This window comes from Scomber japonicus, chromosome 2 (genome assembly GCF_027409825.1).
Source record: "Scomber japonicus isolate fScoJap1 chromosome 2, fScoJap1.pri, whole genome shotgun sequence".
In the NCBI taxonomy this organism is placed as follows: Eukaryota; Metazoa; Chordata; class Actinopteri; order Scombriformes; family Scombridae; genus Scomber; species Scomber japonicus.
In genome coordinates this window covers 41,469,239-41,491,054 of record NC_070579.1, presented here as the reverse complement: position 1 = coordinate 41,491,054, position 21,816 = coordinate 41,469,239, and the positions used below count along the sequence as shown (strand labels likewise).

The following is a 21,816-nucleotide window of genomic DNA, read 5'->3' as shown; positions in this document are numbered from 1 at the left end:
TGACTGGGACCACTGTTGTGTTCGTCTGCTGTTGGTGAGCGGGGCGTACTTACTCGGCTTTCTCTTCATCACGTACAAGTCTTTCGCCTTTTACTAAAGACTTCCGTGGAGAGGAACACCCACGAGTTAGATCTATTTTTGGCAGGGTTTGCCGTTTGGCAGAGTCTCATTGTGTTTGTGAAAAGACAAGCGGGCGGCCTTCCTCAGTAAGACGTGTTTTTCAGTGTCCGTTTTACTTTTGCCAACAAGGATGTTGAATCCATGAAGATGTCGAGGCTGGACTTCTCCAGAAAATTGATTCAAGGTACGTTGAAATTTAAGCCAGAAGACTTAAACTGCATTTTAACATTGCCATATAACAAGGGATTTGATTTAAGCTTTCAAACTGCTGTGTTGCTCAGAGAATTTTGGATAAGATTTGAAAATGTAAAACCCCAATTTGCTGTGTTCAATGTGGAGAAACTGACTGACAATACGTTGAAAACCGTTATTGTCAGAATGTTCAATGAAACAGTGAATGCAGATGACATTTGTTTGTGGCTGGGGAGATATTGCACTGTTAAAGGCCAGGCTACGAAAGTGAGAGATGAGGACGGCATCTGGAATTGCGCTTGGAGGGTCCCCATCCAACAATGGCAGGACCCCCAAGGCTTCCAGGGCTTGAAACATCTGCCGTCTATGGTAGTTCTGGGAGAGAACAGGGGCTATATCCATTACCAGGGCCAACCCAAACTCTGCCGCAAGTGTGGTGAGCATGGGCACCTGGTTGAAGCATGTCAGCAGATCGTATGTGGAAAATGCAGAGAAATTGGACCCACTTTTGAAGAGTGCACCAATGGCAGACGATGCAATCTTTGTGGGGAAACAAACCACCTGTTCAGAGATTGCCCAAAGTCATTTGCCAACAAATTGAAGGCTGCAAAAGTCACAGAAAAGAGAAAAGATGGCGGACAGACAGAACAGTTAGGAGAGCAAATTGAAGTTGATGGGCAGGAAAATTCAAATCTCCCTCCAAATCCTGTGATTGGAAGAGAGGGAACAGGTGAGGAGGGAGTGAGGGAGGGGCCTGCATTTACCCCTCCAATGGAGAGTAGTCCAGAGGATGGGGTGGTGCAGGCAGAAGGCGGAGCTAGTAAGGAAGACCAACCACAGGATGATAGTGAAGATGCCTCCCTCCCCAATGCCCAGCAAACTAAGAGGCCTTTGTCTGAATTGTCCTCAGATTCTCCCATTGTGTTGGAGAAGAAGGGAAGAGTTGCGGCTCACTCAGACAGTTCATCTGTGGAGGAGCCCAGAGTCTTCCCTTCCGATTCACCCAATGAGGTTTCTTTTTTAACAATTGCTCTGCAATCGACCCCCAGGGACTCCAAATTAAATGCAACATTGCAGCAGAGGCCAACCCCCAGAGTCCCAAAGGGGAACAGAGCTCAAACCCTTCATTTTTCACCCGCAGAGATGAAGGAAGAGCTCTGTTCACAAGAAATTACCTAACTGTTTTTTAAATGTGTTTTTAACACCCTCTGAGTCTTTTAAAATGTCTTACCTGTTGTTTTTAACCATACTCATGACACTGACCTTCTCTACCATTAATGTGAGAAGTGTGAAGTCGAGAGTTAGAGCCCAGAGTGTTTTACCCTTTTTAAGTTCCTTTGAAGTCAGATGTGTTTTTATTGCAGGAATGCAGCCTACCGTTTTTAAAACATTACAGACAGTGGGAGGAGATGTGGCCAAAAATGTCAATATGGAGTGGATCCAATCAAAACAAAAATGACGGAGTGGCCATTTTAATCAAAAACCCTCAAGCTCTGGTGAAGGGCAGCACTGTGGTGAGAGACAGTCGGGCACTTTTAGCACATTTGGCTTTTATGGGACAGGATTTCAACCTTTTAAATATTTACGGTTTTAACGACAAGAACGACAGGTATGACCTTTTAGAAGACTTGCAGTCCCACATGCTAGGTAGGGCACCTTTAGTTGTAGGGGGGGATTTTAACTGTATTCTAAGTAGGGAGGATAGGAGGAGAGCAGGGGAAGATTTTAAAGTAGACAAAACATCGGTTTTATTGCAGGGCATTTGTAGAGATTTTAAACTTCAGGACTGTTTTAAAATCATGCATCCCAGAGAGGAGGGCTTCACCTGGTTCGGTGGTGATGGCACCAGAGCCTCTCGCATAGATTATGTTTTTACACGGGACTGCCCACCCACCGATGCTAGATTAACTCCTGTTTTCTTCTCCGATCACCTTATGCTCTCTTGCACCCTTTCACTCTCTTCGGGCGTGACATCAGGAAGTGGTCTGTGGAAACTCAACTGCTCCCTTTTAGAAGATAGGGAGTTAGTTAGGCAGTTCAGGGAGCGGTACAAAGAGTGGCAGACCCTTCAAGACTTCTACGAAACACGTGCACACTGGTGGGAAATGGTGAAGGGAAAGACGCAGACTTTCTTTAGGCAGGCAGGTAAGAAACGAAAGAACAGGGAATACAGACGCATGATGGGACTGCAGAAACGACTACAACGTTATTTTAACCTAAACCAGATTGGCATGGATTTTAATGATGAAATTAAGCAAGTTAAAAAAGAGATGTCAGTTTTATCAGAAATTAAAAGCAAAGGTGTCATTTTAAGGAGCAGAGAACGGGAAATAGAGGAGGGTGAAAAGTGCACACGGTATTTTTTCAGGAAAATTATGAATAAAGGGGGGGGGGGGCATTACAAAGCTGAAAAAAGAAGATGGTGCACAACTGAAACAATGGGCGATATTAAAGAAACAATTGAAACATTTTATTCAAACCTGTACAAAGAAAAACCTGTAAAAATGGACATCATGACCGAAGTTTTAAAATTCATTGTAAAAACAGTAAACAAAAGTGTGCTTTTATCCCAGGATTTTACTTTTTTAGAGTTAAATAAATGTATGACTGGTTTTAAAAAAGGGAAGTCCCCTGGACAAGATGGACTTCCCTTGGAGTTTTATTTGACTTTTTGGGACATTTTAGCACCTGATTTGATTACTGTTTTTATGGATTTTGAACGACTTGAGCATGAGGAGTTGCAGATTTTAACTAACCACAGATCACTTGTCTCCGTTGTGCAGGAGCGGGAACCAGTGAGTCCGGTGCGCGGGCTCGCACCCGGCGAGCCCACAACAGTTTGGCGCAACGTCAACCATCCTGCTCTCCCTAACAGACTCCGGGACCTGTCATGGATGGTGGCTCATGAGATCCTCCCGGTCAGGTCCGTCATGCACTCCCGGGGCATGTCAACGCACTCAACCTGCCCCCGACCTGGTTGTGGCGCGCCTGAGTCGGTGAGGCATCTGCTCTGGGAGTGCAGTGCTGCTGTAGACCAGTGGGCAACGGCCGGCTCCTTGCAATTCCCGTACTTACCAGCAAGGGAGGTCCTCACAGCACAACTAGTGCTATATGGGGTGAGCCAGCAAAAAATACCATCCAAAGACTTTGCAAAACAGTGGCTCACCCTAGCCGCCATCAAAGACGCCACATGGACCTCCAGAAACTTGCTGGTAAGAAAGCACATGCAGATCCCCCCCGTGGCTGTGATCCGAATGGCCGCACCAACGGTCAAAACGGCCGTAGCTGCAGGCAGCAGGCCTAGGACACAGCCACAAAGAAGAATCGCCTCTGTGCCCATTCGGATGAAGGAGCCGGAGCCACACAGCAAAAGGTCACAGCAGCAGCGGCCTGGCTCTCTGGGTGACGCAGGTGGGAAGGAGCATCAGGGAGAGGATCTCCTCTGACCACCACGACAGCATCCCGAGAGACCAAATGTTTGGGGGAGCAGAATGAGTTACCCTTGGTAGGGACTCACTGCGCTCCTGCACAAAGATAGAATTGAAAAAAAAAACCCTTTTTAACGGATGCACTCCTTTTTATGGACTTTTAATGGACACTCAATCACATAAACACCTGACATATGTTTTACAAATGAACAGCTATTTAACCTGTATTACCATTTTAGAACAATTGGTTTTATTGTTTTAAATATGGTTTTACATACTGCACATATTTATTGTAATTCATTGTATATACTATGTCCACATGTGAATATTTTATCTAAAATGTAAATCATTGTTTGAAATAATTTGAACGAGTGTCAATAAAACTTTTTCGAAAGAAAAAATCTGTTCTTATCAGTTTAATATCTGATACGTCCCCTACCCGGGGACCATATATTAAATTGCTTTTTGGAGCAGGGAGATGGAATAGGGGCTTGCTCCGTCCACTCCACGCATCGACCCGGTATTGCAGTACCTCCAGGAACGGTGCACCCCCCTCTCTCTATGTTTAATATGAAAAAGAGGCTTAACTGAGTAGGTAGGCCGGTCTAGCAGCACTGACGAGTTTAGATCCATTTCAAGGTTGTTCAAGCACCCTTGAAAATGAGCAAATTATCTTTGTTTCCTATGAATTATTTTATACAACTTTAATTATTTTGCGAGCCTGATCCTAGAATTGCCCATGACTGCCAATGTACAATTGAGTAGCTATGTCAGCACTGTAGTGAGGTTGCACACTCTAGAAATCTGTGCTCATATACAGCAATCCTTTGTAATCCTTATTCATAGAGCAGGAAGCTGCATGCAAAGTTGTGACTCTGCAGATCCACAGCCTCATGCGGCGTGTGTGTGTTTGGATGATGTTTGGAAGGTGCACCATCGGTCCGGGTGCTGTGTCTGTGAAAGACGTCCTTGGCTCGGATCTGTACAACTCATACTTACCTGGCAAGGGAGATACCATGATCAAGAAGGTGGTTCACCCAGGGCGAGGCTCAACCATTGCACTCCGGTTGTGCTGACCTCTGCGAATTCCCCAAATGCGGGAATCTCGATTGCATAATTTCTGGTAGTGGGGGACTTGTTCGCGCTCTCCCCTGATAAATTGTTGAAAGAAAACTAAACGCTTACTGAGGTGAGAAATTGGTGAATTCTCCATTGACTCGTGTAGAGACGGATGTCCTTTTGAACACAAAACGGTCGTCTTATCTTTTGATAGAATGCAGCTCCAAGTTACTTCCTCGCATTGGACTCTGTGACACCGTGAGCGGGACTGACGCTGCAGAGGATCACTCCTTCAACTCCGACACTTTTCCGGTCATCGCTTCTCGGCCTTTTGGCTAAGATCAAGTGTAGTATCTGTTCTTATCAGTTTAATATCTGATACGTCCCCTACCCGGGGACCATATATTAAATTGCTTTTTGGAGCAGGGAGATGGAATAGGGGCTTGCTCCGTCCACTCCACGCATCGACCCGGTATTGCAGTACCTCCAGGAACGGTGCACCCCCCTCTCTCTATGTTTAATATGAAAAAGAGGCTTAACTGAGTAGGTAGGCCGGTCTAGCAGCACTGACGAGTTTAGATCCATTTCAAGGTTGTTCAAGCACCCTTGAAAATGAGCAAGTTATCTTTGTTTCCTATGAATTATTTGATACAACTTTGGCCAGGGGGATTGAGTCACAGCAGATGGCAGGTTGCCTGTCTCAAGGAGAGCAGACATGCCCCCTGCTGGATCTTCATCAGTATCTCTAATCACCTGCGTCGAATAGGGGGGAAAGTGCAGCGTGACACGGTGTGAGATTTGCACCTTGGGGCGGCACACAAAGAGGGAGATTGTGGGGGCATAAGAGGTTTGGCATGAAGGACATTCCACAGCGGGGCTTGTCATAGAGATGAGTCCACAGGGTGTGTCTGAGAGGCTCTCGGTTGTCCTGCTATGGGTCACACGAGGGGATTGATCGCTCTTTTCATGCTTCATGCAAGGGTGCTGCCCACTGCCCTCCGGACCGCACCGCGGCCAAGGGGTCATTCTTCCCACGGGGGAGTAAAAGGGAAGCAGCACCTGTCTGCCTGTGTACTTGCAGCATTTCCACATTTTGACCCTTGCTCCTCTGGAACACCCGAGTAGGACGTTAGTCCTGTGGCTGGAAAGCCTGGAGCTCTTTGCCGCATTTCACAAAATCTAAAAACATGACAAGAAAAAGTTGGCGCCTTGCTCTTGCTGCGCGGTGTAGGGGAATGGGTGTGGCCTGGGATTCCTTTCACCATGTCGGGGCTCACCATGAAGGGGGTGACTGGGACCACTGTTGTGTTCGTCTGCTGTTGGTGAGCGGGGCGTACTTACTCGGCTTTCTCTTCATCACGTACAAGTCTTTCGCCTTTTACTAAAGACTTCCGTGGAGAGGAACACCCACGAGTTAGATCTATTTTTGGCAGGGTTTGCCGTTTGGCAGAGTCTCATTGTGTTTGTGAAAAGACAAGCGGCCGGCCTTCCTCAGTAAGACGTGTTTTTCAGTGTCCGTTTTACTTTTGCCAACAAGGATGTTGAATCCATGAAGATGTCGAGGCTGGACTTCTCCAGAAAATTGATTCAAGGTACGTTGAAATTTAAGCCAGAAGACTTAAACTGCATTTTAACATTGCCATATAACAAGGGATTTGATTTAAGCTTTCAAACTGCTGTGTTGCTCAGAGAATTTTGGATAAGATTTGAAAATGTAAAACCCCAATTTGCTGTGTTCAATGTGGAGAAACTGACTGACAATACGTTGAAAACCGTTATTGTCAGAATGTTCAATGAAACAGTGAATGCAGATGACATTTGTTTGTGGCTGGGGAGATATTGCACTGTTAAAGGCCAGGCTACGAAAGTGAGAGATGAGGACGGCATCTGGAATTGCGCTTGGAGGGTCCCCATCCAACAATGGCAGGACCCCCAAGGCTTCCAGGGCTTGAAACATCTGCCGTCTATGGTAGTTCTGGGAGAGAACAGGGGCTATATCCATTACCAGGGCCAACCCAAACTCTGCCGCAAGTGTGGTGAGCATGGGCACCTGGTTGAAGCATGTCAGCAGATCGTATGTGGAAAATGCAGAGAAATTGGACCCACTTTTGAAGAGTGCACCAATGGCAGACGATGCAATCTTTGTGGGGAAACAAACCACCTGTTCAGAGATTGCCCAAAGTCATTTGCCAACAAATTGAAGGCTGCAAAAGTCACAGAAAAGAGAAAAGATGGCGGACAGACAGAACAGTTAGGAGAGCAAATTGAAGTTGATGGGCAGGAAAATTCAAATCTCCCTCCAAATCCTGTGATTGGAAGAGAGGGAACAGGTGAGGAGGGAGTGAGGGAGGGGCCTGCATTTACCCCTCCAATGGAGAGTAGTCCAGAGGATGGGGTGGTGCAGGCAGAAGGCGGAGCTAGTAAGGAAGACCAACCACAGGATGATAGTGAAGATGCCTCCCTCCCCAATGCCCAGCAAACTAAGAGGCCTTTGTCTGAATTGTCCTCGGATTCTCCCATTGTGTTGGAGAAGAAGGGAAGAGTTGCGGCTCACTCAGACAGTTCATCTGTGGAGGAGCCCAGAGTCTTCCCTTCCGATTCACCCAATGAGGTTTCTTTTTTAACAATTGCTCTGCAATCGACCCCCAGGGACTCCAAATTAAATGCAACATTGCAGCAGAGGCCAACCCCCAGAGTCCCAAAGGGGAACAGAGCTCAAACCCTTCATTTTTCACCCGCAGAGATGAAGGAAGAGCTCTGTTCACAAGAAATTACCTAACTGTTTTTTAAATGTGTTTTTAACACCCTCTGAGTCTTTTAAAATGTCTTACCTGTTGTTTTTAACCATACTCATGACACTGACCTTCTCTACCATTAATGTGAGAAGTGTGAAGTCGAGAGTTAGAGCCCAGAGTGTTTTACCCTTTTTAAGTTCCTTTAAGTCAGATGTGTTTTTATTGCAGGAATGCAGCCTACCGTTTTTAAAACATTACAGACAGTGGGAGGAGATGTGGCCAAAAATGTCAATATGGAGTGGATCCAATCAAAACAAAAATGACGGAGTGGCCATTTTAATCAAAAACCCTCAAGCTCTGGTGAAGGGCAGCACTGTGGTGAGAGACAGTCGGGCACTTTTAGCACATTTGGCTTTTATGGGACAGGATTTCAACCTTTTAAATATTTACGGTTTTAACGACAAGAACGACAGGTATGACCTTTTAGAAGACTTGCAGTCCCACATGCTAGGTAGGGCACCTTTAGTTGTAGGGGGGGATTTTAACTGTATTCTAAGTAGGGAGGATAGGAGGAGAGCAGGGGAAGATTTTAAAGTAGACAAAACATCGGTTTTATTGCAGGGCATTTGTAGAGATTTTAAACTTCAGGACTGTTTTAAAATCATGCATCCCAGAGAGGAGGGCTTCACCTGGTTCGGTGGTGATGGCACCAGAGCCTCTCGCATAGATTATGTTTTTACACGGGACTGCCCACCCACCGATGCTAGATTAACTCCTGTTTTCTTCTCCGATCACCTTATGCTCTCTTGCACCCTTTCACTCTCTTCGGGCGTGACATCAGGAAGTGGTCTGTGGAAACTCAACTGCTCCCTTTTAGAAGATAGGGAGTTAGTTAGGCAGTTCAGGGAGCGGTACAAAGAGTGGCAGACCCTTCAAGACTTCTACGAAACACGTGCACACTGGTGGGAAATGGTGAAGGGAAAGACGCAGACTTTCTTTAGGCAGGCAGGTAAGAAACGAAAGAACAGGGAATACAGACGCATGATGGGACTGCAGAAACGACTACAACGTTATTTTAACCTAAACCAGATTGGCATGGATTTTAATGAGGAAATTAAGCAAGTTAAAAAAGAGATGTCAGTTTTATCAGAAATTAAAAGCAAAGGTGTCATTTTAAGGAGCAGAGAACGGGAAATAGAGGAGGGTGAAAAGTGCACACGGTATTTTTTCAGGAAAATTATGAATAAAGGGGGGGGGGGGGGGGCATTACAAAGCTGAAAAAAGAAGATGGGTGCACAACTGAAACAATGGGCGATATTAAAGAAACAATTGAAACATTTTATTCAAACCTGTACAAAGAAAAACCTGTAAAAATGGACATCATGACCGAAGTTTTAAAATTCATTGTAAAAACAGTAAACAAAAGTGTGCTTTTATCCCAGGCTTTTACTTTTTTAGAGTTAAATAAATGTATGACTGGTTTTAAAAAAGGGAAGTCCCCTGGACAAGATGGACTTCCCTTGGAGTTTTATTTGACTTTTTGGGACATTTTAGCACCTGATTTGATTACTGTTTTTATGGATTTTGAACGACTTGACCGGCTTCCTGACAGTTTTAGAGTAGGGATAGTGACTCTCCTTTATAAACACAATGACAAGACTGACCTGAAAAACTGGAGACCAATCACGCTTTTAAACTTTGACTGTAAACTTTTTAGCAAACTTTTAGCGACACGTATGTCTATGTTTTTAGAAGACGTGATTCACCCGGATCAAGCCTGTGCCATCCTGGGGAGGAAGATCACTGACAGCCTCGTACTGATCAGAGACACCATCTGTTACGCGAGAGACAGAAACATCCGGCTAGTAGTACTAAATTTAGATTTTGAGAAAGCATTTGATCGGGTCTCGCACCAGTACCTCTTCCAGGTCCTGCGAAAAATGGGGTTCCCGGAAAGATTTATAGCTTGGGTGGGATTGCTGTACCGGTGGGTGGGATTAACTGCGGTGTCCGTCAGGGGTGTCCGTTATCTGCCCTCCTCTACATCATCTGCATAGAACCACTGGCACAGGTCTTGAGAAAGGACCAACGAATCAATGGGGTAGGACTGCCGGGGAGTGGGGGACTGGAAAACAGGTGTAACCTATACATGGACGACGTGAATATTTTATGTACCGACCTTTTATCTGTCAACAGGACCCTGGACTTGACTGACTGGTTTGGACAGGCCTCTGGGTCGAAATTAAATAGAGAAAAGACCCAAGCCCAATTTTATGGACCATGGACGGCGACTGAGACGACAGGACTCCCCCTGACTGTGACCCAGACTGACCAAAAATACTGGGAATTAAATTTGACAGGGAGGGGGAAGGGAAAACAAATTGGCCAGACGTGGTAGGGAAAGTCAGACAAAGACTAGGATACTGGGGACTTAGAGGACTGACCATGGAAGGAAAGGTTTTAATCATCAAAGCAGTGATTTTACCTTTGCTTTTATTGATCAGTTCTGTTTTTATTCCTCCTAGGCATGTGCTTTTAAATCTGGAGCGAGCCATTTTTTACTTTCTGTGGGGATCCAAGTGGGAAAGATTGAAGAGAGAAATTATGAAAAGGCCAAAGGAGAAAGGAGGAAAAGAAGTACCGGATCTGCACCTGTTTTTAGGAAGCACATACACTACAGTACACATGAAAATAGCCATGACCCCATCCAGAAACCCCAAGACAACTGCAATGACACGCTTCTGGATGGGGTCCTACCTCAGAAAACTTAAGATTTTACATGTGGACCTAAGAATACCTGTGTCTTTTAACCTGCCACCAGCCTATGTTTTTATTCAGAAGTTTTTAAGGCATTTTAACCTTGAGCATGAGGAGTTGCAGATTTTAACTAACCACAGATCACTTGTCTCCGTTGTGCAGGAGCGGGAACCAGTGAGTCCGGTGCGCGGGCTCGCACCCGGCGAGCCCACAACAGTTTGGCGCAACGTCAACCATCCTGCTCTCCCTAACAGACTCCGGGACCTGTCATGGATGGTGGCTCATGAGATCCTCCCGGTCAGGTCCGTCATGCACTCCCGGGGCATGTCAACGCACTCAACCTGCCCCCGACCTGGTTGTGGCGCGCCTGAGTCGGTGAGGCATCTGCTCTGGGAGTGCAGTGCTGCTGTAGACCAGTGGGCAACGGCCGGCTCCTTGCAATTCCCGTACTTACCAGCAAGGGAGGTCCTCACAGCACAACTAGTGCTATATGGGGTGAGCCAGCAAAAAATACCATCCAAAGACTTTGCAAAACAGTGGCTCACCCCAGCCGCCATCAAAGACGCCACATGGACCTCCAGAAACTTGCTGGTAAGAAAGCACATGCAGATCCCCCCCGTGGCTGTGATCCGAATGGCCGCAGCAACGGTCAAAACGGCCGTAGCTGCAGGCGGCAGGCCTAGGACACAGCCACAAAGAAGAATCGCCTCTGTGCCCATTCGGATGAAGGAGCCGGAGCCACACAGCAAAAGGTCACAGCAGCAGCGGCCTGGCTCTCTGGGTGAGGCAGGTGGGAAGGAGCATCAGGGAGAGGATCTCCTCTGACCACCACGACAGCATCCCGAGAGACCAAATGTTTGGGGGAGCAGAATGAGTTACCCTTGGTAGGGACTCACTGCGCTCCTGCACAAAGATAGAATTGAAAAAAAAAACCCTTTTTAACGGATGCACTCCTTTTTATGGACTTTTAATGGACACTCAATCACATAAACACCTGACATATGTTTTACAAATGAACAGCTATTTAACCTGTATTACCATTTTAGAACAATTGGTTTTATTGTTTTAAATATGGTTTTACATACTGCACATATTTATTGTAATTCATTGTATATACTATGTCCACATGTGAATATTAATCTAAAATGTAAATCATTGTTTGAAATAATTTGAACAAGTGTCAATAAAACTTTTTCGAAAAAAAAAAAAAAATCTGTTCTTATCAGTTTAATATCTGATACGTCCCCTACCCGGGGACCATATATTAAATTGCTTTTTGGAGCAGGGAGATGGAATAGGGGCTTGCTCCGCCCACTCCACGCATCGACCCGGTATTGCAGTACCTCCAGGAACGGTGCACCCCCCTCTCTCTATGTTTAATATGAAAAAGAGACTTAACTGAGTAGGTAGGCCGGTCTAGCAGCACTGACGAGTTTAGATCCATTTCAAGGTTGTTCAAGCACCCTTGAAAATGAGCAAATTATCTTTGTTTCCTATGAATTATTTTATACAACTTTAATTATTTTGCGAGCCTGATCCTAGAATTGCCCATGACTGCCAATGTACAATTGAGTAGCTATGTCAGCACTGTAGTGAGGTTGCACACTCTAGAAATCTGTGCTCATATACAGCAATCCTTCGTAATCCTTATTCATAGAGCAGGAAGCTGCATGCAAAGTTGTGACTCTGCAGATCCACAGCCTCATGCGGCGTGTGTGTGTTTGGATGATGTTTGGAAGGTGCACCATCGGTCCGGATGCCGTGTCTGTGAAAGACTTCCTTGGCTCGGATCTGTACAACTCATACTTACCTGGCAAGGGAGATACCATGATCAAGAAGGTGGTTCACCCAGGGCGAGGCTCAACCATTGCACTCCGGTTGTGCTGACCTCTGCGAATTCCCCAAATGTGGGAATCTTGATTGCATAATTTCTGGTAGTGGGGGACTGCGTTCGCGCTCTCCCCTGATAAGTTGTTGAAAGAAAACTAAACGCTTACTGAGGTTAGAAACCAAGTGAGAAATTGGTGAATTCTCCATTGACTCGTGTAGAGACGGATGTCCTTTTGAACACAAAACGGTCGTCTTATCTTTTGATAGAATGCAGCTCCAAGTTACTTCCTCGCATTGGACTCTGTGACACCGTGAGCGGGACTGACGCTGCAGAGGATCACTCCTTCAACTCCGACACTTTTCCGGTCATCGCTTCTCGGCCTTTTGGCTAAGATCAAGTGTAGTATCTGTTCTTATCAGTTTAATATCTGATACGTCCCCTACCCGGGGACCATATATTAAATTGCTTTTTGGAGCAGGGAGATGGAATAGGGGCTTGCTCCGTCCACTCCACGCATCGACCTGGTATTGCAGTACCTCCAGGAACGGTGCACCCCCCTCTCTCTATGTTTAATATGAAAAAGAGACTTAACTGAGTAGGTAGGCCGGTCTAGCAGCACTGACGAGTTTAGATCCATTTCAAGGTTGTTCAAGCACCCTTGAAAATGAGCAAATTATCTTTGTTTCCTATGAATTATTTTATACAACTTTAATTATTTTGCGAGCCTGATCCTAGAATTGCCCATGACTGCCAATGTACAATTGAGTAGCTATGTCAGCACTGTAGTGAGGTTGCACACTCTAGAAATCTGTGCTCATATACAGCAATCCTTTGTAATCCTTATTCATAGAGCAGGAAGCTGCATGCAAAGTTGTGACTCTGCAGATCCACAGCCTCATGCGGCGTGTGTGTGTTTGGATGATGTTTGGAAGGTGCACCATCGGTCCGGGTGCCGTGTCTGTGAAAGACTTCCTTGGCTCGGATCTGTACAACTCATACTTACCTGGCAAGGGAGATACCATGATCAAGAAGGTGGTTCACCCAGGGCGAGGCTCAACCATTGCACTCCGGTTGTGCTGACCTCTGCGAATTCCCCAAATGTGGGAATCTCGATTGCATAATTTCTGGTAGTGGGGGACTGCGTTCGCGCTCTCCCCTGATAAGTTGTTGAAAGAAAACTAAACGCTTACTGAGGTTAGAAACCAAGTGAGAAATTGCTGAATTCTCCATTGACTCGTGTAGAGACGGATGTCCTTTTGAACACAAAACGGTCGTCTTATCTTTTGATAGAATGCAGCTCCAAGTTACTTCCTCGCATTGGACTCTGTGACACCGTGAGCGGGACTGACGCTGCAGAGGATCACTCCTTCAACTCCGACACTTTTCCGGTCATCGCTTCTCGGCCTTTTGGCTAAGATCAAGTGTAGTATCTGTTCTTATCAGTTTAATATCTGATACGTCCCCTACCCGGGGACCATATATTAAATTGCTTTTTGGAGCAGGGAGATGGAATAGGGGCTTGCTCCGTCCACTCCACGCATCGACCCGGTATTGCAGTACCTCCAGGAACGGTGCACCCCCTCTATCTCTATGTTTAATATGAAAAAGAGGCTTAACTGAGTAGGTAGGCCGGTCTAGCAGCACTGACGAGTTTAGATCCATTTCAAGGTTGTTCAAGCACCCTTGAAAATGAGCAAATTATCTCTGTTTCCTATGAATTATTTTATACAACTTTAATTATTTTGCGAGCCTGATCCTAGAATTGCCCATGACTGCCAATGTACAATTGAGTAGCTATGTCAGCACTGTAGTGAGGTTGCACACTCTAGAAATCTGTGCTCATATACAGCAATCCTTTGTAATCCTTATTCATAGAGCAGGAAGCTGCATGCAAAGTTGTGACTCTGCAGATCCACAGCCTCATGCGGCGTGTGTGTGTTTGGATGATGTTTGGAAGGTGCACCATCGGTCCGGGTGCCGTGTCTGTGAAAGACTTCCTTGGCTCGGATCTGTACAACTCATACTTACCTGGCAAGGGAGATACCATGATCAAGAAGGTGGTTCACCCAGGGCGAGGCTCAACCATTGCACTCCGGTTGTGCTGACCTCTGCGAATTCCCCAAATGTGGGAATCTCGATTGCATAATTTCTGGTAGTGGGGGACTGCGTTCGCGCTCTCCCCTGATAAGTTGTTGAAAGAAAACTAAACGCTTACTGAGGTTAGAAACCAAGTGAGAAATTGGTGAATTCTCCATTGACTCGTGTAGAGACGGATGTCCTTTTGAACACAAAACGGTCGTCTTATCTTTTGATAGAATGCAGCTCCAAGTTACTTCCTCGCATTGGACTCTGTGACACCGTGAGCGGGACTGACGCTGCAGAGTATCACTCCTTCAACTCCGACACTTTTCCGGTCATCGCTTCTCGGCCTTTTGGCTAAGATCAAGTGTAGTATCTGTTCTTATCAGTTTAATATCTGATACGTCCCCTACCCGGGGACCATATATTAAATTGCTTTTTGGAGCAGGGAGATGGAATAGGGGCTTGCTTCGTCCACTCCACGCATCGCCCCGGTATTGCAGTACCTCCAGGAACGGTGCACCCCCTCTATCTCTATGTTTAATATGAAAAAGAGGCTTAACTGAGTAGGTAGGCCGGTCTAGCAGCACTGACGAGTTTAGATCCATTTCAAGGTTGTTCAAGCACCCTTGAAAATGAGCAAGCCATCTTTGTTTCCTATGAATTATATGATACAACTTTGGCCAGGGGGATTGAGTCACAGCAGATGGCAGGTTGCCTGTCTCAAGGAGAGCAGACATGCCCCCTGCTGGATCTTCATCAGTATCTCTAATCACCTGCGTCGAATAGGGGGGAAAGTGCAGCGTGACACGGTGTGAGATTTGCACCTTGGGGCGGCACACAAAGAGGGAGATTGTGGGGGCATAAGAGGTTTGGCATGAAGGACATTCCACAGCGGGGCTTGTCATAGAGATGAGTCCACAGGGTGTGTCTGAGAGGCTCTCGGTTGTCCTGCTATGGGTCACACGAGGGGATTGATCGCTCTTTTCATGCTTCATGCAAGGGTGCTGCCCACTGCCCTCCGGACCGCACCGCGGCCAAGGGGTCATTCTTCCCACGGGGGAGTAAAAGGGAAGCAGCACCTGGTTGCCTGTGTACTTGCAGCATTTCCACATTTTGACCCTTGCTCCTCTGGAACACCCGAGTAGGACGTTAGTCCTGTGGCTGGAAAGCCTGGAGCTCTTTGCCGCATTTCACAAAATCTAAAAACATGACAAGAAAAAGTTGGCGCCTTGCTCTTGCTGCGCGGTGTAGGGGAATGGGTGTGGCCTGGGATTCCTTTCACCATGTCGGGGCTCACCGTGAAGGGGGTGACTGGGACCACTGTTGTGTTCGTCTGCTGTTGGTGAGCGGGGCGTACTTACTCGGCTTTCTCTTCATCACGTACAAGTCTTTCGCCTTTTACTAAAGACTTCCGTGGAGAGGAACACCCACGAGTTAGATCTATTTTTGGCAGGCTTTGCCGTTTGGCAGAGTCTCATTGTGTTTGTGAAAAGACAAGCGGGCGGCCTTCCTCAGTAAGACGTGTTTTTCAGTGTCCGTTTTACTTTTGCCAACAAGGATGTTGAATCCATGAAGATGTCGAGGCTGGACTTCTCCAGAAAATTGATTCAAGGTACGTTGAAATTTAAGCCAGAAGACTTAAACTGCATTTTAACATTGCCATATAACAAGGGATTTGATTTAAGCTTTCAAACTGCTGTGTTGCTCAGAGAATTTTGGATAAGATTTGAAAATGTAAAACCCCAATTTGCTGTGTTCAATGTGGAGAAACTGACTGACAATACGTTGAAAACCGTTATTGTCAGAATGTTCAATGAAACAGTGAATGCAGATGACATTTGTTTGTGGCTGGGGAGATATTGCACTGTTAAAGGCCAGGCTACGAAAGTGAGAGATGAGGACGGCATCTGGAATTGCGCTTGGAGGGTCCCCATCCAACAATGGCAGGACCCCCAAGGCTTCCAGGGCTTGAAACATCTGCCGTCTATGGTAGTTCTGGGAGAGAACAGGGGCTATATCCATTACCAGGGCCAACCCAAACTCTGCCGCAAGTGTGGTGAGCATGGGCACCTGGTTGAAGCATGTCAGCAGATCGTATGTGGAAAATGCAGAGAAATTGGACCCACTTTTGAAGAGTGCACCAATGGCAGACGATGCAATCTTTGTGGGGAAACAAACCACCTGTTCAGAGATTGCCCAAAGTCATTTGCCAACAAATTGAAGGCTGCAAAAGTCACAGAAAAGAGAAAAGATGGCGGACAGACAGAACAGTTAGGAGAGCAAATTGAAGTTGCTGGGCAGGAAAATTCAAATCTCCCTCCAAATCCTGTGATTGGAAGAGAGGGAACAGGTGAGGAGGGAGTGAGGGAGGGGCCTGCATTTACCCCTCCAATGGAGAGTACTCCAGAGGATGGGGTGGTGCAGGCAGAAGGCGGAGCTAGTAAGGAAGACCAACCACAGGATGATAGTGAAGATGCCTCCCTCCCCAATGCCCAGCAAACTAAGAGGCCTTTGTCTGAATTGTCCTCGGATTCTCCCATTGTGTTGGAGAAGAAGGGAAGAGTTGCGGCTCACTCAGACAGTTCATCTGTGGAGGAGCCCAGAGTCTTCCCTTCCGATTCACCCAATGAGGTTTCTTTTTTAACAATTGCTCTGCAATCGACCCCCAGGGACTCCAAATTAAATGCAACATTGCAGCAGAGGCCAACCCCCAGAGTCCCAAAGGGGAACAGAGCTCAAACCCTTCATTTTTCACCCGCAGAGATGAAGGAAGAGCTCTGTTCACAAGAAATTACCTAACTGTTTTTTAAATGTGTTTTTAACACCCTCTGAGTCTTTTAAAATGTCTTACCTGTTGTTTTTAACCATACTCATGACACTGACCTTCTCTACCATTAATGTGAGAAGTGTGAAGTCGAGAGTTAGAGCCCAGAGTGTTTTACCCTTTTTAAGTTCCTTTAAGTCAGATGTGTTTTTATTGCAGGAATGCAGCCTACCGTTTTTAAAACATTACAGACAGTGGGAGGAGATGTGGCCAAAAATGTCAATATGGAGTGGATCCAATCAAAACAAAAATGACGGAGTGGCCATTTTAATCAAAAACCCTCAAGCTCTGGTGAAGGGCAGCACTGTGGTGAGAGACAGTCGGGCACTTTTAGCACATTTGGCTTTTATGGGACAGGATTTCAACCTTTTAAATATTTACGGTTTTAACGACAAGAACGACAGGTATGACCTTTTAGAAGACTTGCAGTCCCACATGCTAGGTAGGGCACCTTTAGTTGTAGGGGGGGATTTTAACTGTATTCTAAGTAGGGAGGATAGGAGGAGAGCAGGGGAAGATTTTAAAGTAGACAAAACATCGGTTTTATTGCAGGGCATTTGTAGAGATTTTAAACTTCAGGACTGTTTTAAAATCATGCATCCCAGAGAGGAGGGCTTCACCTGGTTCGGTGGTGATGGCACCAGAGCCTCTCGCATAGATTATGTTTTTACACGGGACTGCCCACCCACCGATGCTAGATTAACTCCTGTTTTCTTCTCCGATCACCTTATGCTCTCTTGCACCCTTTCACTCTCTTCGGGCGTGACATCAGGAAGTGGTCTGTGGAAACTCAACTGCTCCCTTTTAGAAGATAGGGAGTTAGTTAGGCAGTTCAGGGAGCGGTACAAAGAGTGGCAGACCCTTCAAGACTTCTACGAAACACGTGCACACTGGTGGGAAATGGTGAAGGGAAAGACGCAGACTTTCTTTAGGCAGGCAGGTAAGAAACGAAAGAACAGGGAATACAGACGCATGATGGGACTGCAGAAACGACTACAACGTTATTTTAACCTAAACCAGATTGGCATGGATTTTAATGATGAAATTAAGCAAGTTAAAAAAGAGATGTCAGTTTTATCAGAAATTAAAAGCAAAGGTGTCATTTTAAGGAGCAGAGAACGGGAAATAGAGGAGGGTGAAAAGTGCACACGGTATTTTTTCAGGAAAATTATGAATAAAGGGGGGGGGGGCATTACAAAGCTGAAAAAAGAAGATGGTGCACAACTGAAACAATGGGCGATATTAAAGAAACAATTGAAACATTTTATTCAAACCTGTACAAAGAAAAACCTGTAAAAATGGACATCATGACCGAAGTTTTAAAATTCATTGTAAAAACAGTAAACAAAAGTGTGCTTTTATCCCAGGATTTTACTTTTTTAGAGTTAAATAAATGTATGACTGGTTTTAAAAAAGGGAAGTCCCCTGGACAAGATGGACTTCCCTTGGAGTTTTATTTGACTTTTTGGGACATTTTAGCACCTGATTTGATTACTGTTTTTATGGATTTTGAACGACTTGAGCATGAGGAGTTGCAGATTTTAACTAACCACAGATCACTTGTCTCCGTTGTGCAGGAGCGGGAACCAGTGAGTCCGGTGCGCGGGCTCGCACCCGGCGAGCCCACAACAGTTTGGCGCAACGTCAACCATCCTGCTCTCCCTAACAGACTCCGGGACCTGTCATGGATGGTGGCTCATGAGATCCTCCCGGTCAGGTCCGTCATGCACTCCCGGGGCATGTCAACGCACTCAACCTGCCCCCGACCTGGTTGTGGCGCGCCTGAGTCGGTGAGGCATCTGCTCTGGGAGTGCAGTGCTGCTGTAGACCAGTGGGCAACGGCCGGCTCCTTGCAATTCCCGTACTTACCAGCAAGGGAGGTCCTCACAGCACAACTAGTGCTATATGGGGTGAGCCAGCAAAAAATACCATCCAAAGACTTTGCAAAACAGTGGCTCACCCTAGCCGCCATCAAAGACGCCACATGGACCTCCAGAAACTTGCTGGTAAGAAAGCACATGCAGATCCCCCCCGTGGCTGTGATCCGAATGGCCGCACCAACGGTCAAAACGGCCGTAGCTGCAGGCAGCAGGCCTAGGACACAGCCACAAAGAAGAATCGCCTCTGTGCCCATTCGGATGAAGGAGCCGGAGCCACACAGCAAAAGGTCACAGCAGCAGCGGCCTGGCTCTCTGGGTGACGCAGGTGGGAAGGAGCATCAGGGAGAGGATCTCCTCTGACCACCACGACAGCATCCCGAGAGACCAAATGTTTGGGGGAGCAGAATGAGTTACCCTTGGTAGGGACTCACTGCGCTCCTGCACAAAGATAGAATTGAAAAAAAAAACCCTTTTTAACGGATGCACTCCTTTTTATGGACTTTTAATGGACACTCAATCACATAAACACCTGACATATGTTTTACAAATGAACAGCTATTTAACCTGTATTACCATTTTAGAACAATTGGTTTTATTGTTTTAAATATGGTTTTACATACTGCACATATTTATTGTAATTCATTGTATATACTATGTCCACATGTGAATATTTTATCTAAAATGTAAATCATTGTTTGAAATAATTTGAACGAGTGTCAATAAAACTTTTTCGAAAAAAAAAAAAAAAATCTGTTCTTATCAGTTTAATATCTGATACGTCCCCTACCTGGGGACCATATATTAAATTGCTTTTTGGAGCAGGGAGATGGAATAGGGGCTTGCTCCGTCCACTCCATGCATCGACCCGGTATTGCAGTACCTCCAGGAACGGTGCACTCCCCTCTCTCTATGTTTAATATGAAAAAGAGACTTAACTGAGTAGGTAGGCCGGTCTAGCAGCACTGACGAGTTTAGATCCATTTCAAGGTTGTTCAAGCACCCTTGAAAATGAGCAAATTATCTTGACTCATGACTGCCAATGTACAATTGAGTAGCTATGTCAGCACTGTAGTGAGGTTGCACACTCTAGAAATCTGTGCTCATATACAGCAATCCTTTGTAATCCTTATTCATAGAGCAGGAAGCTGCATGCAAAGTTGTGACTCTGCAGATCCACAGCCTCATGCGGCGTGTGTGTGTTTGGATGATGTTTGGAAGGTGCACCATCGGTCCGGGTGCCGTGTCTGTGAAAGACGTCCTTGGCTCGGATCTGTACAACTCATACTTACCTGGCAAGGGAGATACCATGATCAAGAAGGTGGTTCACCCAGGGCGAGGCTCAACCATTGCACTCCGGTTGTGCTGACCTCTGCGAATTCCCCAAATGTGGGAATCTTGATTACATAATTTCTGGTAGTGGGGGACTGCGTTCGCGCTCTCCCCTGATAAATTGTTGAAAGAAAACTAAACGCTTACTGAGGTTAGAAACCAAGTGAGAAATTGGTGAATTCTCCATTGACTCGTGTAGAGGCGGATGTCCTTTTGAACACAAAACGGTCGTCTTATCTTTTGATAGAATGCAGCTCCAAGTTACTTCCTCGCATTGGACTCTGTGACACCGTGAGCGGGACTGACGCTGCAGAGGATCACTCCTTCAACTCCGACACTTTTCCGGTCATCGCTTCTCGGCCTTTTGGCTAAGATCAAGTGTAGTATCTGTTCTTATCAGTTTAATATCTGATACGTCCCCTACCCGGGGACCATATATTAAATTGCTTTTTGGAGCAGGGAGATGGAATAGGGGCTTGCTCCGTCCACTCCACGCATCGACCCGGTATTGCAGTACCTCCAGGAACGGTGCACCCCCCTCTCTCTATGTTTAATATGAAAAAGAGGCTTAACTGAGTAGGTAGGCCGGTCTAGCAGCACTGACGAGTTTAGATCCATTTCAAGGTTGTTCAAGCACCCTTGAAAATGAGCAAATTATCTTTGTTTCCTATGAATTATTTTATACAACTTTAATTATTTTGCGAGCCTGATCCTAGAATTGCCCATGACTGCCAATGTACAATTGAGTAGCTATGTCAGCACTGTAGTGAGGTTGCACACTCTAGAAATCTGTGCTCATATACAGCAATCCTTTGTAATCCTTATTCATAGAGCAGGAAGCTGCATGCAAAGTTGTGACTCTGCAGATCCACAGCCTCATGCGGCGTGTGTGTGTTTGGATGATGTTTGGAAGGTGCACCATCGGTCCGGGTGCTGTGTCTGTGAAAGACGTCCTTGGCTCGGATCTGTACAACTCATACTTACCTGGCAAGGGAGATACCATGATCAAGAAGGTGGTTCACCCAGGGCGAGGCTCAACCATTGCACTCCGGTTGTGCTGACCTCTGCGAATTCCCCAAATGCGGGAATCTCGATTGCATAATTTCTGGTAGTGGGGGACTTGTTCGCGCTCTCCCCTGATAAATTGTTGAAAGAAAACTAAACGCTTACTGAGGTGAGAAATTGGTGAATTCTCCATTGACTCGTGTAGAGACGGATGTCCTTTTGAACACAAAACGGTCGTCTTATCTTTTGATAGAATGCAGCTCCAAGTTACTTCCTCGCATTGGACTCTGTGACACCGTGAGCGGGACTGACGCTGCAGAGGATCACTCCTTCAACTCCGACACTTTTCCGGTCATCGCTTCTCGGCCTTTTGGCTAAGATCAAGTGTAGTATCTGTTCTTATCAGTTTAATATCTGATACGTCCCCTACCCGGGGACCATATATTAAATTGCTTTTTGGAGCAGGGAGATGGAATAGGGGCTTGCTCCGTCCACTCCACGCATCGACCCGGTATTGCAGTACCTCCAGGAACGGTGCACCCCCCTCTCTCTATGTTTAATATGAAAAAGAGGC

General features: G+C 46.1%; 15 non-coding genes and 3 pseudogenes across 15 annotated transcripts; all 18 read left to right on the top strand.

Annotated features, from left to right (window-relative positions):
- Positions 1–49: 49 nt before the first annotated feature.
- LOC128383230 (U5 spliceosomal RNA) lies at positions 50–164 on the top strand. The gene has a single exon (XR_008323874.1). It is a non-coding gene; the product is annotated as a U5 spliceosomal RNA (small nuclear RNA).
- Positions 165–4,119: 3,955 nt separating this feature from the next.
- On the top strand, positions 4,120–4,294 carry LOC128383076 (uncharacterized; annotated as a pseudogene).
- A 437-nt stretch (positions 4,295–4,731) lies between these two features.
- Positions 4,732–4,894, top strand: LOC128382093 (U1 spliceosomal RNA). Its single transcript, XR_008323670.1, has one exon. It is a non-coding gene; the product is annotated as a U1 spliceosomal RNA (small nuclear RNA).
- A 220-nt stretch (positions 4,895–5,114) lies between these two features.
- Positions 5,115–5,305, top strand: LOC128382448 (U2 spliceosomal RNA). Its single transcript, XR_008323746.1, has one exon. It is a non-coding gene; the product is annotated as a U2 spliceosomal RNA (small nuclear RNA).
- An 831-nt stretch (positions 5,306–6,136) lies between these two features.
- LOC128383219 (U5 spliceosomal RNA) lies at positions 6,137–6,251 on the top strand. Its single transcript, XR_008323873.1, has one exon. It is a non-coding gene; the product is annotated as a U5 spliceosomal RNA (small nuclear RNA).
- A 5,225-nt stretch (positions 6,252–11,476) lies between these two features.
- LOC128382768 (uncharacterized) lies at positions 11,477–11,656 on the top strand (annotated as a pseudogene).
- Positions 11,657–12,093: 437 nt separating this feature from the next.
- On the top strand, positions 12,094–12,257 carry LOC128381854 (U1 spliceosomal RNA). The gene has a single exon (XR_008323606.1). It is a non-coding gene; the product is annotated as a U1 spliceosomal RNA (small nuclear RNA).
- A 232-nt stretch (positions 12,258–12,489) lies between these two features.
- LOC128382202 (U2 spliceosomal RNA) lies at positions 12,490–12,680 on the top strand. Its single transcript, XR_008323703.1, has one exon. It is a non-coding gene; the product is annotated as a U2 spliceosomal RNA (small nuclear RNA).
- A 437-nt stretch (positions 12,681–13,117) lies between these two features.
- LOC128381706 (U1 spliceosomal RNA) lies at positions 13,118–13,281 on the top strand. Its single transcript, XR_008323577.1, has one exon. It is a non-coding gene; the product is annotated as a U1 spliceosomal RNA (small nuclear RNA).
- Positions 13,282–13,513: 232 nt separating this feature from the next.
- Positions 13,514–13,704, top strand: LOC128382260 (U2 spliceosomal RNA). The gene has a single exon (XR_008323715.1). It is a non-coding gene; the product is annotated as a U2 spliceosomal RNA (small nuclear RNA).
- Positions 13,705–14,142: 438 nt separating this feature from the next.
- LOC128381700 (U1 spliceosomal RNA) lies at positions 14,143–14,306 on the top strand. The gene has a single exon (XR_008323575.1). It is a non-coding gene; the product is annotated as a U1 spliceosomal RNA (small nuclear RNA).
- A 232-nt stretch (positions 14,307–14,538) lies between these two features.
- Positions 14,539–14,729, top strand: LOC128382683 (U2 spliceosomal RNA). Its single transcript, XR_008323792.1, has one exon. It is a non-coding gene; the product is annotated as a U2 spliceosomal RNA (small nuclear RNA).
- Positions 14,730–15,561: 832 nt separating this feature from the next.
- Positions 15,562–15,677, top strand: LOC128383403 (U5 spliceosomal RNA). The gene has a single exon (XR_008323906.1). It is a non-coding gene; the product is annotated as a U5 spliceosomal RNA (small nuclear RNA).
- Positions 15,678–19,629: 3,952 nt separating this feature from the next.
- LOC128382831 (uncharacterized) lies at positions 19,630–19,810 on the top strand (annotated as a pseudogene).
- A 379-nt stretch (positions 19,811–20,189) lies between these two features.
- On the top strand, positions 20,190–20,353 carry LOC128382060 (U1 spliceosomal RNA). Its single transcript, XR_008323664.1, has one exon. It is a non-coding gene; the product is annotated as a U1 spliceosomal RNA (small nuclear RNA).
- A 232-nt stretch (positions 20,354–20,585) lies between these two features.
- On the top strand, positions 20,586–20,776 carry LOC128382441 (U2 spliceosomal RNA). Its single transcript, XR_008323745.1, has one exon. It is a non-coding gene; the product is annotated as a U2 spliceosomal RNA (small nuclear RNA).
- Positions 20,777–21,213: 437 nt separating this feature from the next.
- On the top strand, positions 21,214–21,376 carry LOC128382085 (U1 spliceosomal RNA). The gene has a single exon (XR_008323669.1). It is a non-coding gene; the product is annotated as a U1 spliceosomal RNA (small nuclear RNA).
- Positions 21,377–21,596: 220 nt separating this feature from the next.
- LOC128382434 (U2 spliceosomal RNA) lies at positions 21,597–21,787 on the top strand. Its single transcript, XR_008323744.1, has one exon. It is a non-coding gene; the product is annotated as a U2 spliceosomal RNA (small nuclear RNA).
- Positions 21,788–21,816: the final 29 nt, after the last annotated feature.